The sequence below is a fragment of the Sorex fumeus genome, unplaced genomic scaffold (assembly GCF_029834395.1).
Source record: "Sorex fumeus unplaced genomic scaffold, SorFum_2.1 ptg000063l, whole genome shotgun sequence".
NCBI lineage: Eukaryota > Metazoa > Chordata > Mammalia > Eulipotyphla > Soricidae > Sorex > Sorex fumeus.
In genome coordinates this window covers 18,267,893-18,288,080 of record NW_026606120.1, presented here as the reverse complement: position 1 = coordinate 18,288,080, position 20,188 = coordinate 18,267,893, and the positions used below count along the sequence as shown (strand labels likewise).

The following is a 20,188-nucleotide window of genomic DNA, read 5'->3' as shown; positions in this document are numbered from 1 at the left end:
GCCCTGACTGTGAGCAGTTCCTGGGGCAATTGGGAAAATACACTGGTGGCCTCAGTTGCAAGGACAGGAACGTGGGGATTTCTCTCCAGGAACATCCTCCGGCAGGTCAGGGGGAACAGAAATGCCTCTATATCTGAGAGTCTATACTTGACTTTCATATATTCGATTCTCAAATATATGATCACTTAATCTTTGATAAAGGAGCAAGAAATACGAAGTGGAACAAGGAAAGCCTCTTCAAGTGGTGCTGGGAAAACTAGACAGCTGAGAGAGAGAGAGAGAGAGAGAGAGAGAGAGAGAGAGAGAGAGAGAGAGAGAGAGAGAGAACTTAGACCTCTGTCTAATGCCAGGCACAAAAGTCAGAACAAAGTGTATTAAAGACCTCAAGATCAGACCTGAATCCATAAGGTACATGGAGGAAAATGTAGGGGTGGGGGTGAAAGTGTCTCTAATGCCATCTTACGCACCCTGAAGCAATAAAGAATTTAATATAAAACAGTGTGAAATTCAAGCAGTAGTTGGCACATATTTAACAAGGAACGGACCAATATTTCCATTCCCTGCTGCTGCCGAGATGGTGGAAATGAGTTGAATTCAACATGAAATGGAATGCAAGGTATTAGTCAGTGAACAAAGTTTCAGGGAATTAAGGGTAACCCCACCAAATGCTGACCTGGAACAAAAATAAGAATTGTTCCTGATAGAATCCTCACTCCACGAAGGAGCTCCAAATGCTAGCCCGATTGTGCAGGTTCCAGAGAGAATGGTTGGCAGCAGGAAATAATGAAGACATCCCATTTTCAAGATAAGCACACCTTGACCTTATTCAGTCAATTGTTTTTAGGTTTACAGGCACCACCTCTTCCTCTAGTCATAAGGGAAAGAACTGTAGATTTTCTGGGTTGAGAGGAGCTTTCTTCAGCTAAAAATGAAGAGCAGAGCTCTGCTGTCGGCAGGTTAAACACAGCACCCGCTGAATGAAAACGGCGCTCGTTAAAAAGGGGCAACTGGTCAAAAGTGACTCCAGAAATTGTGTTTCCTTTGGGGTCTTGCTAGCACCACCTCAGATCTTCATCACTTCAGTCTTCAGATAGAGATATAACAATTGCAGGGACTCCAGAAGATGTGACCTTCACTTGACCTAGTCACTTCACTAAGATGAGAAATAATCAAATTAAATAGACACATACAGCTTCTAGAAGAGGAGAACAAAGCACATGCAAAAAGAGAAAGGATTAGCATTTTGGCTGCTAAGAGCTAGCTTTGAGAGTTCAAGTTTCCACTGCCAGAGGGAACTTGAACTCTCAGAAGTATTGACTCAATAGCTAGAAATAAAAAGAATTTGCAAACTTCTTTGTTTCTCTGTTTGCCGTCCGCCTGTCTATAGTCCTTTCCCTAAAATTTTGTTTCCTTCAATGGGAGAAAAGGACTTACAGTTGCAGAAATAATGGTATGTTGTGTTACTCAGCTGTATTTACTTTAGTTCTGCAGCAACACCTACTTAAAATTCTTTCTTAGCATGTTTTTTAAGTAGGACCTAGATCTTTCTGGCTTTTGTTTGCTTTTTTATTTTTAATTATTATTTTTTTTTTGGTTTTGGGACCACACCTGGCAATGCACAGGGGTTATTCCTGGCTCTGGGCTCAGGAATTACTCCTGGCATTCTTAGTGGTCCATATGGGGTGCTGGGTATTGAACGTGGGTTGGCTTTGTGCAAGGCAAATGCTTTCCCTGCTCTACTGTCGCTCCAGCCCCATTGTTTGTTTTATTAAAGACATTAATTGGGCCGTTGGGGTGGCTTGGGGCCAACTAAAGGTGCTCGGGTGCTATTCCTGACTCTGTGTTAAGGAGCGACCCCTAGTGGTTACGAGAATCATATTTAGTGCCAGGAACCCACAAGCGTCAGTGGATGCAAGACAAGTGAACTACTAAATTATTTTTCCTTATTAATATGCATGGCTAATTCTCTGAGTGGGAAAGATGCATAGACATGAATTTGGAAAAATATCTGTGAAACAAAATACATTCCTTTGTTCTGTTTTTTTCAACCCTAGTAAGCAGTTTTGTTAATGGACCTTTTGGGGGGGCGTTGGGGAGGGTTGGCACACCCAATGGGTCTCAGGGCTTACTCCAGACTCTGCACTCAGGGATCACTCCTGGCAAGGCTGGGGTTGGAGGGATGGATACCACATGTCACGCTGGGGATTGAGCCTGTATTGGCAGCCAGCCAGGTGAGTGCTCTACCTGCTGTACTATCTCTCCAGCCTCCATGGTTCATTCTTGAGTTTCCTAAGAATTCTTGATTTGACAGTATCCTATTTTATTAACTTATATTTAATCAATCATCTCGTTTACTCTCTATGGGATGTATAATTTTTCTTCCCTGTACTGATTGTATTTAGACTTTGGCAATAAAGTCATTCCGTGAGGAAATGAAATAATGAAAGTTTGGATTTCTTGGTGAAATAGGTCACACCAAACCTCCCAACAATGTTCTCTGAAGTCTTATTGATTTATTCATTCATTTGTTTGTCACAGCTGGACGTATTCCTAGATCTGTACTTAGGAGTGACCCCTGGCAGTATTCGAGATCATATGTGGTTCTGAGCATTCAAATTGGGGATTGACAACATGCAAAGCAAGTGGTTTACTTTCTGAACTTTATCTCCAGTTCCTCAAGTATCACTGGAGCTAAAAATGAAAGAAGTAAAGTGCAATTCAGAAAGCTTAGTTTTATATAATACAACCCACTGAAAATTTTTACATCATGCATGGTATTATAGATGTTATATAAATGTCTTACTTTTTCATTTTGCCCTCAGATTTACCCTCAATTGTGTCATTCTAATGTATTTTGTGAAATATTCATTGTATAGTCAATGTATGATTTGTATCAATAACTATATGTAAGCTGTTAGTCCCTTTCTTTCTTTCTTTCTTTCTTTCTTTCTTTCTTTCTTTTTTTCTTTCTTTCTTCCTTTCTTCCTTCCTTCCTTTCTTTCTTTCTTTCTTTCTTTCTTTCTTTCTTTCTTTCTTTCTTTCTTTCTTTCTTTCTCCCTCCCTCCCTCCCTCCCTCCCTGCCTCCTTTCTTTCTTTCTTTCTTTCTTTCTTTCTTTCTTTCTTTCTTTCTCCCTCCCTCCCTCCCTCCCTCCCTGCCTCCTTTCTTTCTTTCTTTCTTTCTTTCTTTCTTTCTTTCTTTCTTTCTTTCTTTCTTTCTTTTTGGCTTTTTGAGTCACACCCAATGCTGCTCAGTGGTTACTCCTGCCTCTGCACTCAGGAATGACTTCTGGTGGTGCTTGGGTGACCATATTGGATACCAGAGATTGAACCAGGGTCAGCCATGTGGCCATGTGCAAGGCAAAAGCCCTCCCCACTGTACTATCATTCTGGCCTTGTTCTTTTATTTTGTGCACATACAAATGTAACAATAAGATGCAGCTTGTTAGTGCTGAAGTACGAGGGTCTCTAACTGAGTCCTTCTTGTCTCCTCATGTCCTATCACATACCAAATACAGCACTATAGGATGGCAGAGACAGGGCACAATGCATGGCAGTGCTGCACAGCCCACCCCAAGGTTAATTCTAAACTCAGCATTTTATATTCAACTTAGGGCACATCAAATGTCCCATTCTGGAAGCTCTGCCTTAGAGAATAGATATGAGAAATTACTGGACCTGTGGACAACCAGCTGCTGGAGTTTCTGATTGCTGTCACTGAATGGCTCTTCAGAATGATTTGCCAATTTATACGCTAGTGCTGGCTTTATCTAAAGAATGGCTTCACACAAAATACTAAGAAGCATCTTAGCAAAAATTGTAATGACAACCTTTCATTTCTTGTATTATACTAATACCATTTTATTCACTAACCACCAGTTAGCTGACATTTTTGTATTGTGGTGCAGGCCCAGGAGGCAGGGATGAAAGTTGAAATAATCTCATGAAATAGAGTGCAGTGGGTAACACTCTTGTTTTACATGTGCTCGACATGGGTTTGAGTCTTGGCACTACATATAGCTCTCTCTGTCTGCTAAAGTGTTTCCTTGGTATAGAGCCAGGAGTCATCCCTGAACACTGCCTGGTGTGGTCCTCCAAATAAAACCAAAATCACAATAAAACTACATGAATTGTTTCCAGTTCTTTCCACCCTGTCCCCAGCATTGTCATCTTTCTTTTATAACTGGCCTCTTTATTGGTTAGGTTTGTAGCAGTTTACTGAGATATAATCTACACATTATAGGCCCCATCTTAAATTTTTCAGCTACAAATTTCTAAATTAGATTGACAAAGACAGGTTAACAAAAGAAACAGAAGTAGAATTCTCAGAAATGAATAAATCCAAGGGATTATTTGGGTTTACAGAGAATATTTATGCCCCCACCCCCCAAAATAAAAACAACAACAACCCTGTGCTTGTTTAGAGAATTGACAAGATAAAGAAAAGAAAGAATGCTGTCCCAAGGCAGAACGTGGTCAGGTACATATATGGGGAAATAAATGGTAAATAAGGGCTACTTGTAACATAGATTCCTCTGCAGGGCAGATTCTGGTGTCCAGACATGTCTCAGATGGGGAACTTCTCTATCCTTTCTGCTAAAGCAGAGACTCCTTTACCAATTTCCTGATTTTAGGAAAACAGGTGAGGCAGAGTATCTCTAGTATCTGCTGGTTTTCAATTGCCTTCTGCTCAAAATAATCCTCATATCAAAGTGATATCTTTTGGCGTAAAGTCTGTTTTTCTTTACCATACAATACACCCACTTAAAGGGCACAATTCAATGTTCTTTAATATATTCAGTCATGAGCCATCATTACAATCTAATTTTAGACCTTCACTCCCTTCCTTCCTCCCAGGAAAGCGTTATACCTATTCTCCCACTCAGTTGCCAAATGTAGGCACCATTTGACATTTTTACAGCATTGTATGAGGATTACAATTTCTCTGCATTCCTACGGTCATATGAAATATCTGTCTTTATGGTTATGTACATAGTCAGTATGAATGAAGTGGTATCTCATTGTGACTTTTACTGCATTTCCATAGTGACTAATGATGCTGAACATCATGCTTATCGATCATTTGTAAATCTTCTTCAGAGAAACATCCATTCAGAGAAAGCTCAATGGACTAAAAACATGGTTTGCATGTAAGAGGCCAGAGGCTTCTCTCTAGTACTTCATGGTCCTCCTAGCATCTTCACAAGCCACACCCTATCACCACTCTGGGAGTAGGCCCTGAGCACCATTGGGTGTGCCTCCTCCCCCTGAACAATGCCTCAAATTTTATCCTCATTAATGAGCTCATAAATTTTCTTATTGAGTTGTAGGAATTCTAGTTGCAAGCTTTTCATTTCTCTTACTACATGTACAATTTGCTAAAATTTTTAGACATTTGGGATTGGAGCAATAGCACAGTGGGTAAGGTGTTTGCCTTGCACACAGCCGGCCCTGGTTCGATTCCCAGCATCCCATATGGTCCCCCAAGCACCGCCAGGAGTAATTCCTGAGTGGAGAGCCAGGAGTATCCTCCTGTGCATTGCTGGGTGTGACCCAAAAAGAAAAAAAATTTTTTAAGACATTTTCTGAGTTGTCTTATCACTGTCTAGTTGATACATTTGTAGCACAAACATTTTAAAATTTGGTGTGGTCTAATTTATTTGGTTTTTCTCCCTCTCTCTGTATTTGTGCTTTTGAGTGTCATTGTCTAAGCAAGTCATGTAGACCTTCTTTCAAATTTTCTTCTAGGAGTTTTATAGCTTCAGCTCTTACTTTTAGGTCTATGGATCTTTTTGTTATTGTTGCTGTTTTATTTGTTTATTTGAGTCACACCTGGTGGTGATGTGTAGGACTTACTCCTGAATCTGTGCTCAAGCACCAGCACATGGGGTGCTGGTGATTGAACCAGTAGACCATGTGCAAGGTAAGAGCCCTACCCACTGTTATATCTGGACCCTATGAATCATCTTGAGATAATTTTTGTTCAAACTATGGTAGTGTTACAATTTCATTTTATTGCATGCGGACAGTCAGTTTTTATAGCACCATTTTTAAAAAATACCTCTTTCCTCACTGAATGATTTCGGTACACTTATCTGGAAATTAACTGATCATAATGCAAGAGTATATTTCTTCCAAGGTATTCCAATGATCCATAGGAGCTGGACCTTTCAATCCCATCTCTGAATAGACCTGTGTCTCGGTGGCATGTTCTTCCCCTTATGCTGGATCTTCCCGTGCCTTTTCTTCAACTCAGTGGGATTGAATCTGGGCCTGCTGGGAGCTCCAAGTTTAAGCCTTAGCATTCCTGACCGCATCTCTGTTGATCCAGAAACTAGGATAAGCGGTCCTAGGACAAGAACTCCTGACTTCTTTCTTCAGAGTGGCTATTTGCAGGCTTTGGTGCAGTGTGGGCTTGTGGTAATAAATGACACACTTGAGTGGCATGTCCAATTATTCACACTTCACACCTCCCCCATTACCATCCCTGAATCCCAGATACCATCACTGCCAGGTGCTGGAACCTGTTTCACTGGATGGTTTCAAATAACAACACTCAATTGAGCAAAATTTCTAGAGAGCTGATAACCACCAGACCACCAGCGAAGATCAAATACCACTTTTCAAATAAAAAAAAAATTATGCTGGAATCCAACCCAGGGCCTCACATATGCAGGAGAAGTGCTCTCCTGATGAATGATATCCCTAGCCAATTGGAGTAAGGTTTAGTTGGGTTGAGTTGGCAAATTGGCTGGAAGCCCGCAGGCTAGAATGTTAAACAAGACTGATCCTGCCAAAATGGCTGAGACTTGGGGGCTCGCTGAAGCTTAGGGGCCCTTCATTCAGGGTTTCAAAAGAGAGAAACCATTCTCATGAGTCATCCTAGACTCATACTTGGGCATGCTTATGGTCAGGGCCAACCCAGCTATAAAGGGTAGGACTCCTCTCCATAATGTCACACCAAGGATGAGGAGACAGGGTCCCTAAGAGGACTCAATGATGCAGCTGTCATCCTTGCTCACTCCTGAACTGTTTGGTCCCAATAAGAAATACATCTGTGTGCATTGGGAGACAACTCAATGGGCTTGAACACATTTTTGCATGCCAGAGCCTTGTGTTCAATCCCAGCAACCCATGGTCCCCTGAGTACTGCTGGATGTAGCCTCAAAGACAAAGAAAAAAAGAAAGATATTTGTTCATCAAATCCTGAGAGAGATTCATTGCATATATATATTTGAACAATGCTTTTAAATCTAACATTTCCTCAAGGAAAGGAAAATGATTATTGTAGAGGTTTTGTCTTGGCAGGTATTTTTTCTTAGGACTGTGCTCCAAAATTTAGAGTGAATTTTTGCTTCTGTTTACTTTTCCGTTATAGAATAGCAGTGAAATCCCCATGGAATTAACGTTCCACAGTGGGTAGGGCGTTTGCCTTGCACGCAACTGATCGGGTTCAATTCCCAGCATCCCATATGGTCCCCCGAGCACTGCCAGTAGTAATTCCTGAGTACATGAACCAGGAGTAACACCTGTGCATCGCTGGGTGTGACCCAATAAGATAAAACAAAACAAAACAAAAAAAGAAACAAATGTTCAACTATCATGTAAAGTTAAGTCATACAATTAGGTATCTAGGCTCCCAAATAGGAAGTTTCAGGGGACTTGAGCACAGAAATGGACATACAAGAAATAAAGTTTCTAATTATAGCCATAAACATGTTCTGCCTCCCCAAAAGAGATGTAAATAAATCATTTCATTTCTGAATAAAGTGATGAGAGGCTTAAATTGTCTGTTGGTGAGCTAGTCGGTGAGGGAACAACCCCACCAGTGGAGGGAAAATATTGGGCTGGAGTCTGTTTCTGTAACTAGTTTTCTAGGCCAAAGACACACCCATGCCTCCCCTCCACTGCCTCAGCTATAGAGAGATTACAACTTTTTTTACCAAAGAGGGTACAGAACAGAGAAGAGGGTCTTCAGTAACTTATTTAAATGGCTTTTCTACAAAGAAAGATAATTCTCTTGCTATGTTGGTCTACATGAGTGGTCCAAGGGTTTATTGGAATCTGGAAACATATGAGCCTTACACAAAAAGGAGCAACACCAATCAGCGATTTACAAGCTTCTGTATTTCTTCTTGCATCAGCAAATTAAGCTTAAGTGACAAACTGAAAATTCTATAGATGTCTTCCTGTGGCAAGCTCATGGTCCCAGTGACTCAGAAGGAACTTTTCACTGGAGGTTCACATAAAACCACAGGAGCATCTGAACGATAAGTGCAGTTAACTGCAGGTGGTCCAGAGATGTGGGTACATACCCAGTTCACCACACTTCTGGGACGGGACAGACAAAGTCAGTCATGCTATGTGAGGCCTTTAGCTCAGTAGACATTCCCAAAGGCTGGGAGTGGGTCTGGATTAGAAGGTGTTGAATTGTTGTGGACAAGGTGTAAGTAGGGTTTCTGTAGGTTGGTGAGCTATCCTGAGCAAATACGTGGTCTTACATAGTATATTCTCCAAATAACTGGCATCATAGGGGTATTTAAAAAGACTTTACATGGCAATTGAACAAAAGCACAAAAATTAGGTTAACATCCATAGTGATAGGAGTTCTGCCTGTTTTTGAGGCCACACCTGAGTATGCTCAGGGCTTACTCCTGGTGGGCTTGGGGCACCATATTGAGTATGAGGGATTGACTCCAAGTCAGCTGCATGCAAGGCAAGTGCTTTGCCTACTGTAGTTTCTTTCTGGCCCCAGGAATTCTGTTTTCAATGACCAAGTAACTTTCATTCGGACAGTTAGAATTTGGATGTCAGCTTGGTCACTTGCTACCTTTCCATCCTTCCTTTTCTGTTCTCTTCATTCTGTGAAAATGCTCCTCAGAGGCATGGTGAGGGGAAAGAATGTGGTGGGAGGGAAGGGAAACAGACGGGAGGCTTGGGACTCAGAGCTATGGGTGGATAAGCTGTGAGGGAGCTGACTGATGGAGTCCACGTTCAAGCAGATAGCTTTGTCTTTGACCTCCCTGGACAATGCGACTTGGTCAGCAAGTGTCATGTGTGGCCCAGGGCCTGCATGTTCCATGCAGCAGGCCAGGGGAGCTAAGTACAATGCATTTACATCTGAGATAGAAAGGTGCTCTCAGACACAGGGGATGGCATCCTTCTAAGAGCATCATTTTGGGGGTTTTCTTTGTTTGGGTGCTCAGGGATTACTCCTGGCTCTTCACGGAGGAATCATTTTTGGTGGAGCTCAGGGATCATATGGGATGCCTGGGATTGAACCTGGCATCAAACCTGGGTTGGCCATGTACAGGACAAATGCCTTAATTGCTGTAGCCCCTTCTAAGAGCACTTTGAAAAAGGATGATAGCTATCATACTGGAAAATCTCACTCAGCTTCCCTCCACTCCCAAATTTACTTGGAGTAAAAATCTCTCCTCTCTAGTGAAGGAAGCAGATGGATGATCACAGCATCGTTGGTCTGGATGACATGAGTGGTGACCTTGATCTTTATTAACAAATGGTAAAAAATGAAGTAAAAAGTGGGCAGAAAAGAGGTGGGATAGCTTCATGGGCTAGAGTGTGGGTTTAATGAAGGATTAAATAGTTGAAAGCAAATAGTTTTGGGACTCTGCAAGGGGTGACCTTGAGCACAGACGGGGTAGCCCCTGGGTACCTGAGGGTGGTTCCCAAACAATAAAAGAGGATGGGGGATGCGAGAGGCGGGGGAGTGGGGGAGGATGGTTCAGAGGCAAAAGGTGCCTGTTTTGCAGGAGTGAGGCCATGAGTTTAACCCATGGTGTTGCCTACATGTGCCAAGTATGGCCATGGTGGCTCTCCTACCAGGTTCTTGCAAGTGTGTGTGTGTGTGTGTGTGTGTGTGTGTGTGTGTGTGTGTGTTTGTATATACATCACAATGAAAGTATGTGAGTTGCACTCCCGGTATGCACATGTGTGAGAACAACTCCTGACAAGTATGACAACCAACTGTGTGTGATTCTGGGTCATCGCAACAACTGATGCAAAAGGAAAAGGAAGGAGAGATGAGGAAAGCAAACAGAAAACAGGCCAGAGAGATAATACAAGGTTAAGGCATTTGCCTTGTCCATGGTCTACCTGGACTTGGTTACCACATATGAGCACTGCCAGGAGTGATCTCTGAGTACAGAGGCAGGAGTAAGCCCTGAGCACAGCAGGGTATATCCCATTCCTCAAAAAGAACTCCAAAACAAAACAAAAAGCAAAGAAAGAGAAGTGAAGAGGAATACTCAATAGGGAAGGGCATATTTCCCAGTGAGAAACGAGACTCCAGATTCTGCATCTCAAGGCAGGAAGACAGACTCAGGCCTACTTTAAGCAACCCTCTCTACCAATATTCAAGGCTTAAAGTTTTTCCATAATTTCTTTATTATTATTTCTTATTTGTTTGGGGGCCACACCTGGCTGTGCTCAAGGTTTATCCTTAGCTCCGCTCAGGAATTATTCCTGGCTGGAACTCAGGGGACCATACCTGGTACTGGAGTTAGAAGCTGCCTTGGCCTCATGCAAGGTATGCACTTTACCAAGTCTGTCATCACTCTGGCTCCCAGGTTTGTTGTTGTTGTTTGTTTGTTACATTTATTTTTCAACCTCTTCCTCTCCCTTTTTCCAAAGGAAATCTCTTAGCAGTCATTTTAGTGTCCTTTGTCTAACAAAGCTCCATGGAATAAGTAAAATAAAGCAGAAGTTTTTTTATCCCCTATTCTAGAGGACCAGAGGTCTGAAATTTTGTCTTGGGCCTCTGCTCCCTTCAAATACCCTCCTGACAACCCCCTTCCTGTCTCTTCCAGCTCCTAGTGGCCCCAGGTGCTGTTTGTGGCTGCTTCTTTTTCCCTCTGCTTCTGTCGTCATGGAGCCTTCCGCTCAGCATCTGTGGCTGTTCCTCTTCTGCCTTTCACAAAGCCACTTGACGTTTGAGTTGGTCCACTAGAGTCCAGGATGGTATTTCAAAGTCCTTGATCATTCCTGTAAAAGATCCTTTCTTCAAATAAGTCACATCTGGCGTGGGGGTGGATAGATATGGTTTAGCTCATCTTTGGGGGAACTATTATTCAGTCCAATAAATAGATACAGGAAAAATAATCTAAAAATTGTACTCTAAGAACTGATTAGATCAAGTGCTTGTGAATTAGCAAAGCCTTGAAATAAAAATAAGTATATTTCAAGAGTAATTTCTAAATAATGCAATTCGACTAAGACTATGAACTTAAAGTGTTGTTTCAGACCTATGGTTTAATCAGAGGTTTAAAATCAGACCTATACCTTCCCCCACTTCAGACTGAGGAGCTGTGAACATGGGGTTGGGGTCAGTGTGTAAGCAATCTCCTTCTCAGGACCTTCCTGGAAAATCTGGACAATTGCCCTAGGCACCTGTCCTGCACATTAATTCTCATTCTTCAACTTTTCTCCTCCAGTGATGTCAATTGAGAATTGGGGGGCTGGAGCGACAGCACAGTGAGTAGGGTGTTTGCCTTGCACGCAGCAAAGTGGCTGACACAGGTTCGATTCCCAGCATCCCATATGGTTCCCCGAGCACCGCCAGGAGCAATTCCTGAGTGCATGAGCCAGGAGTAACCCCTGAGCATCGCCGGGTGTGACCCAAAAAGCAAAAAAAAAAAAAAATAATAATAAAAAAAGAGAATTGGTCTCCTGTCATGGGCTGACTATTAGCCACCCTGCATTATAGATGTCCTAGATGGAACTTTCCATAGCCTTCTAGAGCCTACCCCCCTTATCCTCTTAGAGCTCTCACACTGTTGGACACTGGTTCAACCAGACAAGGTGCTCTGGAGTACAATCTGAATAAAGCAAGTTTTGGGAACAGAAATCCTCCAGGATCCAGAGCATTGATCCTTTGCCTTGGGGATAATGTTCATTTCCCTCAAGAACCACAAAATAAAAAATTCTGTTCTTTGTTTTTCCAAATAGTGATTCTCAGAGTACTTCTTGTTAGTGCCTTGTAAAGATGGTATTTCTTAAAAAGCCAACCCATTAACGAATTTTTCCCCCTCATATTGTGAGTGGTGACCTACATCTCTCCTGTAGTGTTTGGGATGTAGGGTGATAGGCATGAGCTGGAAGCACTCTCTTAACACCGACATGAACTTCACTAGTGTGGATGCATGGTGTGTTGATGGGAAAATTTAGTTTAGCTTTTCCTTTTAAACTCTGATGCTTTCAACAGAAATAAACGTCACTGACTCTGCATGCCTGCTGTTTAGAAGGGAAAAAATGTTGGTTTAATTCTGCCTTTTAAGTTCTATATTGAGAACTACCTCTGAATTCGCTTCTCTTTACTGAACACTCACTTAGTCCATGCAGGCAGTACTCTTGGGTCCCATGCTGCCTGCAGAAATGGACCATTTAATTAAGGAGAGGAGATAGGCAGTGGGAGATGTATGGAAGATAGTGTAATTGAGGTAAGGAAGGCAGCGTAAGGTGAGATTCCCAAATGAATGGTGAAAGGGTTCATGTATTCAATGTGCAATGATGTGATGGTTGTTGACTTCAAACAAAAGCACCATTTTTACTGATGAAAAGGTTTATTCATAAACAATAAAAGGCAGGGTTTTTTTTTTTTTTTTTTTTGTTTTTGATTGTTTTCCTTGTTGTTGAGAAAACGTGGGACTGGCCACAAACCAGCGTTGGAAGATGTCAGGCTCATGTTCTCCAAGCAACCCTTTTATTTTATTTATCTATTATTTATTTGCTTTTTGGGTCACATATAGCAATGCACAGGGGTTACTCCTGGTTCTGCACTCAGGAATTACCCCTGGCGGTGCTCAGGGGACCATATGGACTGCAGGAATCGAACCCGGGTCAGCCGCGTGCAAGGCAACACCCTACCCGCTGTGCTATCACTCCAGCCCCTCCAAGCAAGCCTTTTAGAGGAGACAGCTTGGAAAGTGCAGTTCATGGCTACAAGAGCCCCAGGCCCCTAAAGTCCAGAGATTCTTCGAGGGGCTCTTGAACTCCAAGAACTCACTGGAGCTTGGTGTGTGGTGCCTTCTCCGGTTGATGTGGCATCTCTCATTGACTGTGTGGTTGCTGGGTGAGGGGCTCTCTTCCTCTTGCTGGGAGCAGAATCATGAGTGGGAGACGCAGGGCACATTGGGTCCTGTAGTTTGCTGGTTGTGCACACATGAGAAATCACCTCAGTAGTATTTCTCTATATCATTTTCATGAAACAAAGATGCCAAAGCAGCAGACTCTTAATTGCATAATAATTTTGCCTCCAGAAGCTAGATAAGAGATCAAGTTCATTGTAATTAGGGAGAAATAAGATTGAACTCAGATTCAGTGGAAAACTTTGACACTGGAGAAATAGAGGAGAGTGGTTACATTAATGAACTAATTAATTTTTTTTGAGTCTCCAGCCCCCGCACCTGGCTGTCCTCGCCGGGGCCCCTTGGAGGGGAGCAGGTTGAGTTTCCCTCCCTGCCCCGACTAGGGCTCCGGCAGCCGAAGACCTCCAGAAACAGCCACCACCATGCTGAGACCACTCCTCACACACATGAAGGTACCGGCAGAGGAACAAAGGCATGCGGGTCCCTGGGCTGAGATCTCCAAGCCTGCTTGGATCGGGGCTGAGGATCCTCCACCCAGATCCTCCAAATTTCAGTAGGCAGGGGTCACACCCACCAACTGGCCTCCTGGTGCCGTGTAATCCCATCAATGGCCAAAGACCCAGAGACTATAAAACCCAGATCCTGGAAGCACACGGCCACATTCATGGCCACGCAACACCTTATTATCTCTTTCTTACTTTGGACAAAATGGCAGGCTACCGAATGTAACCTGCCCACACGGCAGAGTCTGGCAAACTCCCTGTGGTGTACCCAATATGCCAAATACCAGTAACAATGATGGGTCTCATTATCCTAATCCTGAAGAGCTTTTAATATGGCAGTTTTAAAAAAATCTCAGGGCTAGGACGAAGGCCTGGGGCCTGCTCGAGGCAATTGTTTATTTCTATCTTTTATTATTTTAATTTATTAATTTTATTATTTTAAATAAAATAAAATATATTTATTATTTTAAATAAAAATTTTATTTTATTTTTATAAAGTTGTTCACAATAATTCATTACATTTAATATTTGAACACCAATCGTACCACCATTGTGCTTTCCCACCACCATATTTTAAATGTTTCCACCCTGTAGGATGACATTGCTTTGTCCTTCCCTTCCTCCACAAGGAGCTTAGGTTTATCTGGTTACACCCATCACAGTGCTCCTGAGGCACTTCCATTCCATTGTGTTTATCTGTAAACATTCTTCCCTATGCTCTCCTCCACAACCAGTTAATCAGCTTTCCCCCTAATCAGACTCTGTTAACTTGTAAGATTAGATTCCTCAGAAATCTATGATTTTATATGTATGAGTGAAATATTTCCTTTCTCCTCTCCTTATGCCTTATGAACAGTTTACTTTAAAGCAATGTCCTTTTTGTATAGATACAGGAAGACTGTTAACATTATGCTTTGTAACTTAGGATTTGATTGGCTTTGAATATTATTCACTCCCGGGCATCTGCTTTCTCGACTTAAGCCTCAGTTGCCCTTAGTTCCTAACACCCCAAAAGCAGGGGCCCGACGAGGGACTGAATGGACCCAGGGCAAGCGGTGAGCTACCCTGGTATCGAAATGGGCCAGGCCAAAGTGCCACGATTCTTAACTATAAGTTAAGAGTTTGAGCATAGACAAATCCTGTCATGATCCAAAAGTAACGACGAGACTAGGATCCTGCTAGGGGTGGGAAAGACTATCTGGCCTGAGCACTGTAGTCTGAGATCGAGATGGCCCTAGGAGAGCAATTCTATAAGATATTTCTTACTGTATCCATACAAAATGATTTATATTATATATGCTTATATACTTGTTGGACAAGGAGAGGAGAAACACATAGGATTCTGCTCTAGGGTGGGTCATCCTGCTGAGAGAGGATCTGTCCTAGGAGCAGCTTTCCCTGAGGGAATGAATTCTACCCCTATTGATTGTGACCATACCTGTGTGTAATTATTACCCCAATCCCTCATGCTTTGTGATTTAACTGTACTGTAAGAGTGGGCTGGGGGATCAGAAGGAGGGGAAAGGAGATCAGGATCAGAAGCCAGACTCCAGAGAAGAAGGATGAAGGGGGATGGAGAAGGAGAATGAAGTAGCATGGGAGAGGAAGAAGCGGAGGCAGAGGCAGAGAAGGGAGACCGGTGTGATTGGAATAAACTGTGACTAAGACCAACCAGTCTGGCCCTCGTTCCTTCCTTTGCCTGCCCATTGCCATCGACCTCCCTGGGGTAGGGGAAGAAGGGTGAGACTACCGAACGCGGGTGGCGGAAGAGATAGAGCCACTGCCGCTGTGTGCAGTGCCCCCTTCTTGAGTCTACACACCACCCCAAATCCCAATCCGTGCACCCCAAAGCAGAACTGAGACAATTAGTATTGTATTGCTTGTTATGAATAATCTGCTAAAAATGGTCCAATAAAGTTTCCTTAGAGGAAAGTGTGTAAAGATTGTTGTATTTCATCCTGGAGTCCTTGTGTAAGCAGTTACTAACATGTTTGTTAAACATCAAATGTTGTGTCCTACTTTTGGTACATCAGTGGTGTAGAGTATGAGAGATGGTGTGGCTGCATTTTTGGCCTAGTGCTGCAGGAATTCTGAAATGTAGAATAGGATTATACAGCAGATTCACTCAAGGGTGAGGCTCGTCTGAGCCTGTGGAGAGCGGTCATAAGTGTGTTGGCGATTAAGTTCTGGGGGTTTTCAGCTGCCAGGGCTCTGTTGGGGTGGGGAGGGAAACTCACCTGTGCCCCCTTCGAGTTGTCCCAGTTAAGGCAGCCCAGCATTGAAAAAGTTCCATAATATCATAAAATGCAGGCGGAAAAATAGCCATAATGGAGGTATAAGAGATCCTAGATGGAGTCAGCGATTGTTTGTTTTTGTTTTGGGCCTCACCCAGCAATGCTCAGGAATCACTCCTGGGAGTGTTCTGGGGACCTTACGGGACTATACAGGATGCTGGGAATTGAATGTTGGTCAGCTTCATGAAAGGCAAGCACCTTCCCCACTCTACTGTTGCTCCAGCCCAGGAATACAACAATTTATGACCCAGAATTTCTTATAGCATTGCTCTCATGATTAAATTCCAGCCCACTCTTGGTTTAGTAATCAAGAGGCTGCGTTGGCTGAGGTTGTTTGGTTGCTTAAATGCTCACTGTGTTGGGAACATATAATATATATATATATATATATATATATATATACATATATATATATAGAGAGAGAGAGAGTGAGAGAGAGAGTGCACTCTTCAGAGGAATGTCAGGTGCAAGTAGGATAAGGACACTGTAACCATTTTTGTAAAATAGTCTGCCCAAGGCATCCCAGAAGGGAAAGGAGCAGTTTAGAAAGTTCTAGGGCATTATTCTCTCTTTCTTTTACTGAGAGATAAAAACAGACCAAAGATATATGCAAGTTTAGACATGTGTCTCTGCCTAGATTAGACAGTCATACCAAAAAGCATTCTAGTGACTAAGTGACCAGTCATCATATTAAAGGTAATCCACATCTGAATTTAAAAATGAATTTTACATCTAAATTTAGAGTTGAATTGAATGGATCGGTCATGTGTAAAGAAAGTTCCTTAACCCCCTTATGTTTTCTCCAGTTCAAACATCGATCACTTATGTTCACTCTTGGCTACCTCTGCCTCCTTCCCAGCCCCCAATTTTCAACCTTCAGCATGTGCCTCCTTCGTTATCAACTTGCAGAAGCAAAAGGACGTTATGCAAAAATTATACTCTAGAAGTTATTTGCATCAGTATATGTACCATCAGTGAATGTCTGTGTGCACACCAGTAAAAGTGAGTGGATTGTGTGGGGTTGGGGCAATAATTCCACAATGTTGTAGATTGGAGCTACAAAGGGGTGGTCTGGGAGAAGGGAAGTAGAGTCTGGCAACAAGAGATGAGTTTCTCAAAACGTGCTACCTCACAGCCACCTTGTTCTGAGCTGCTCATCAAAGCCTTCTGGGGTGGTGGGGAGCGGTAGAGGGTGCTGGGAATATCGACACCCCTACTGTCATGTCGGCCAACACCTCTGCAAGCATCTGTCTTTTTATTTGTTTTGATTTAGGGACTTACCCGCAATGCTCAGGGCTTACTCCTGGCTCTGTGTTCAGGGATCACTCCTGCTGGGTTGAACCCAGGCTGGCCACATGCAAGTTAGGTGCTGTATTCTATAGTACTGTCTCTCCAGCCCCGCAAGTATCAGTTTTTCCTGAGTCAGGGGATGACTTCGATTCTGAAACCAACCCAAAGTTGTTAAGAGCTGTTTTCAAAGCCAGCAAAGCTCCTCTGGGCATGGATTAGTGAACACTGGCCTAGCTAGAATGTGAGGAATGCTGTGTTATTCCTTATCTTATCCTTTCTGAAAAGCCTATATAAGGAAGACAGCATGCAGGCTGATCACATAATCAGAGATCTTCCTTGAGATTTAGAGAACAGAAACACCACTACAAACTGCTCTGTGAGAGCATATGTGAGAGGGCTAGACCATAAGGATATTATTGACCTTCTGGGTGTCCAGCAGACTACAGTTTCCTATATCGATTTCCTTGTTATTTTCCCATATAGACTGCTTCTTGTGACATGTATACTAGATGGTTCTCTCTCGGACATGGAGCTGCTATCCCGTTGCTAGTAAAATTCTTGATTTGATTTGCTTTCTTGTTTCTCAGTTGATTGCCCCCCCCCCCCCCCAGCAGCAGGGGAACCAGATCTCTGAGTTCTAGTTCCTGTGTAGCAGGCTCAGAAGGGCACAGAAGCAGAAGAAAAACTTGGTGCCATGGAGGATTTTCTTGAATGTTGAAAGCACTCATGTCACAAGGCCACGAACTGAGTTCATAGGGAGGTGGACTTTGGGCATGGCAAAAAGGACATGGTGAGAAGGTGGCTTTAGTAACAACAAGGGGCTTACTATGGAAGACCTCTAACTGGGGGCGACAGTGGACAGAAGAATGTAACTGCCTTTTTGGTTCACAAATGGCTGCAGGATGGTGGAGTTGGTGGTTTCTTCCTAACTGTCAAAGAAAGCTGAGCTATATGCAGTCCTGAGAGAACAATCACATGCCACCCAAACTGGTGAGGCAGGAGCATTAAGATAGTTTTTAGTCGGAGGCTAATTAGAATAGAAACTTGGTTATCCTACTAGCTCTGTAATTTTGGAGGTCAAAGAATTGCCTTGAATCCCCTTTCTGGACAAATTGAAAAGGGTTGGGCTTAGCAAAACAAAATTCCCTCGACAACAAAGTCACCTTAGACTTCAGGGGACCATATGGAGTGCTGGAGATTGAACTTAGGTCGGTTACATGCAAGGCATGCACTCTACTGACTATACTATTACTCTGGTCATGTCAAGAAGGTTTTTGTAGGGAAAGAAAGGGTGGGCTGCAAACCAGAGTACACCAGATGAACAATAGAATCCTTTCTGGGCTGGTTCACTGAGGTACATTATCTTTTCTGTAAATCTAAACAAAGTAAAGTTTAGACTTTTGGGGAAAGGGTAAACTGAGGATAAACTCTTCAGGCTTTCAGCAGGGACCTTGGTACAACAAATCTCTGGCCAAGTTTCACCCTCACACCTAGTTTCTCTTTAAATTTCCTTTGTTCTTGTTAATCTGTTTTTTTTTTTTTGGATCCGGGGATCTAATTTTTTGAAGCTGGGGTCTTGTACAAGTACAGTATGCATTTAACCACTGAGCTACATCTCTGGTCCTTTTGTTAATCTGTCTTTAGTTAGGCTCATTTGCAGGCACTAACCATTGAACTTAAGTTAGGTAGAAAAATGGGGAAATATTTTTTGTGATAGTGATGTATACAGGTAGATTAGGGACCCCCTGCCCCCCATCAAGACAATGAAATTTCTGGGAAGCAAAAAAGCCACCAGTCCTAAGTTTGACCCACCTTGTGGATACAGAAAGCAAGACCTGAGAAGACCTTCTCCAGCAGCAGACCCTGAGTAGATTGGATCCCAACCTACAGAAAGGGCCAGAAGGGAATTACTAGAGAAGCCTCAATCCCTTCCTTAATCTGATTAATCCACAGCGAGCTCAGACCAGAGAAGACTGGACCCACCGTCGGGAGAAGATATAGCAGGAAAGAAGGTTAAGAAAAGGAGTTTCAGAGAAGACAACTTCCAACTCTGCCCCGATGGAAACAACTCTAGCAATGGACTCTTACCTAGAACTTGAAAGTCCCATTAGGGGGTTGATCCAAGAAATCCTATAAAAGCCATCCTGAAAAAAGGAGGAGGCAAATGCTTCCCGAGCACGTGTGCTGCTTGTGCCCATGTGGCTGAGCACATCTGGCTCCTACATCTCTCCTCTTGAGATGTATGCTTTCATATTTAATGCTGGGATATGTGTCTGTCTCTGGAGAAACCCCTCTTCTCTCTTGAGCTCATGACTACCTCTCAATTCCTCTCCCTCCTTCCCTTTCCTTAAAACTTCCAAATAAAATCTGTTTTAACTTCCCTGCTTGTCTGCTCCTGAAATTCTTTCGTGTGGGGTGAGACAAGAACCCTGAAACCCTGGGTCCCAGGGTGGCAGACAGATAGGGAGAAATTAACTGTCTTTCTCCTCCCAACCTCACATAAACCACCCATAGGGGCCCACTGACATCAATAGCATAGTAATTATTTCATTATCTTTTTCCTAAATTTTATTTTAGTAAAGCACTACGATTTACAAAGTTATTCATACTTGGATTTTAGATGTAAAATATTCCAGCACCATCCCACTGCCAATATCAACTTCCCCCTTTTTTCTCTCCCTTTAGGAGGATGTGGGAGGACCCCCCACCAAGTCCCCCCAACCTGATTTAGACAGAGGAGGTGTATTGAAAAGAGAAAAAAGTAAAAAGGTTAGGAGGTTGTTGGAATGGGGTTCCAGGTAGGACTGAACGAAGCAGGGAAGATTGTGAATCCAGGAATCCAATGAATCAATGAACCCAGAATGACTAAAGAGGCTGAGGAAGGAAGTTTGGGTGTGAATGAAGGGCTCTGTGGAACAGACTATGCTCATATCCAGCTGAAGATGGTGGACACTTGGCAGTTCCGGGCAAGGTGCTACAGGATCTCTACTACAGGACT

General features: G+C 43.0%; 1 pseudogene; it reads left to right on the top strand.

Annotated features, from left to right (window-relative positions):
• The window catches only part of LOC130034937 (eukaryotic translation initiation factor 5B-like), a 97,250-nt pseudogene that overhangs the window by 42,023 nt on the left and 35,039 nt on the right, over window positions 1–20,188 (top strand).